The sequence below is a fragment of the Silene latifolia genome, chromosome Y, assembly GCF_048544455.1.
Source record: "Silene latifolia isolate original U9 population chromosome Y, ASM4854445v1, whole genome shotgun sequence".
NCBI lineage: Eukaryota > Viridiplantae > Streptophyta > Magnoliopsida > Caryophyllales > Caryophyllaceae > Silene > Silene latifolia.
Window position 1 is genome coordinate 364,431,572 of NC_133538.1, and position 2,366 is coordinate 364,433,937.

At 36.5% G+C, this 2,366-nt stretch overlaps 1 non-coding gene across 1 annotated transcript; it reads right to left on the reverse strand.

Moving 5' to 3' along the window:
• Positions 1–1,974: 1,974 nt before the first annotated feature.
• On the reverse strand, positions 1,975–2,081 carry LOC141634679 (small nucleolar RNA R71). The gene has a single exon (XR_012539404.1). It is a non-coding gene; the product is annotated as a small nucleolar RNA R71 (small nucleolar RNA).
• Between the last annotated feature and the right edge of the window lie 285 nt (positions 2,082–2,366).

A 2,366-nucleotide genomic window follows, 5' to 3' on the forward strand; every position in this document is an offset into this window, starting at 1 on the left:
GGATTCTACTCCAGAGGGGCACGTCCTCTTCTTTCTTCTTTTGTGATGCGCATATTTTTGGAAGACTAGCTAAAAGGAGACCTGCATCTTTTCTTGAGAGGAGCGATTCCTCAAGGACTTAATCGTCATTTAAGCCCTTAGTAACCCTAATTTGTGCACCTAATCCTCACTATAAATACCCCATTAGTCTAATTAGATTATCATGTTCTTCTTATTAATCTTTAGTGTAGTTTATATTATTCTAATCTCTCTTTAATCTTGTAATCAACTTCTAATCAAATATTAATACAAATCTCATTTCCTTAATTTCTCTTTTGTTCATATTTTATTTTGGGTAATTGAAGATTATTTGGGTATATTGGGAGATTGACAACCTTCCATCAATCATCAAGTACTTCTTTTATTCTTTGCATTATTATTTTGGAATCATCATTAGGTATAACTCTCTTAATCCCTTTTTAATTATTGTTAATCATCTTCATTTATCCATCATGTTTTGCTTTGTTAATATGATTGACAACCTTGTTAATATGTTAAACTTGATAATGAGTGAGTAGTTTCCTTAACTATGGTTAATGGGTAATTAGGGAAAACCAACATGGGGGAAGATTCATGCTTACTTTAATATGTTTTCATAATTTATTTGCTTGCTTGTTGTGATCTCAACTAATGCACATGTTATGTTTGATTAAATGCGAGCCTATGAATCCTTGCATTTTTTACCCATCACCTACCTTTTCAATGAGACTTGTAAGACATAAACCAACTCGAGTCTCATTAGACCATGCATATAGTTGATTGGGGAGGATTAAGTCGACTTGTAGGTGTTGCACAATTTAATCGATTCGGCTGCGGGACCCAAACCTTCATAGGATTGTAAGATATAAACCAACTCGATCCTATCACAATAATAATTGCTTGCTTATAATTTGAGAACATGTTTGATCCCATGAATCCCCTATGACCCCATGACACCCTAGTGCTTTTAATCAATTGTTTACATCTCATTTTAGTCATCTTACTTGTTTACTTTTATTGTTATTTAGTTTAGTGATCTTCTCATCTCAACCCAAATTGTGACACCCCTAGGCACCAATACTTGCAATCGAAAATCCTACATCAATACCCGTCTCTTGGGATTCGACCTTTACTTGCCTCTTTACTAATAGTAGAGTTGTTTGTGAAGTTATAAATATTGTTTTGGTCTAGGTACTCCTAACGACAAGTAACCGAAATCTAAGCTCAAAGCGGACCGACCAAAAATGGCGCTTCTTGGACGGTGTTAACTTGATTTGATTTTCTTTGATTGTTATTAGTTGTGTCTTTCTTTGCCTTGGGGAAGTAAAACTCCTCAAGTTTTGTTCTAATTGTTTTCGAGTTGTTTGATATTCTTGCATGTCTAGAAGATCACAAGGTAACTTGTTACCCATTGATCACGAAATTGAAAGGACTTTGACAACCAATAGAAGACTTGCTAAAAATATTTTGAGTGGTATTGGTGAGGTTGTAGATATTCAACCAAACACTATTGAGTTCATCAACCCTTTTGCAAGAGAAGGTGAGGTGAATCCAACACAAAATCAATCACACAATCAACCCACAATGCCTAAATTTTCATCACATTCCGTACCAACCGAGGAGAACCTACCCAATGGTACTCCCACACCGCAACACTTGACCGGAAATTTTATTGCAAAATCCGCATTTATCCAATTAGTCGAAAGAAGCCAATTTAGGGGGATGCCTTGTGAAGATCCTCATTCCCACATGGAAACTTTTTGTGACTATTGTGATGCAATTTCACAAACCGGGGTGACTCAAGACCAAATTCGATGGGTCTTATTTCCTTTTTGTCTAATTGGCACCACAAAACAATGGTTGAAAAGCCTTGATAAGGCTACTCTAGGAATTGACTCTTAGAAGAAGTTGGCTCTAGCTTTCTACAAAAAATTCTACCCTCCGGAAAAGACTAACATGCTAAGAGCTCAAATTACGAGTTTTAAGCAAAGGGACGAAGAATCTTTGTATGAAGCTTGGGAGCGATTCAAAGGAATTTGTCGCTCATGTCCTCATCATGGACTTAGCGACTGGTTGTTGGTACAAAATTTTTGGAATGGTCTTTATGAAGACTCAAGAAACACTCTCAACATGGGATCAAATGGTATGTTCACCGAAGTTGACGATAATCAAACTTGGAACAAGATTGAGGAAATGACGGTCCATAATTTACAATATAGTAGACCTCGCAAGGCTACTAGAGGAGGAAAGCATGAGATGGACTCTATTACTCAATTGGGTGCTCAACTTAGTGCTCATATTGATACCATCAACTTGAAATTCGAGAAGGCTATGGCTAAGCTTGAAGA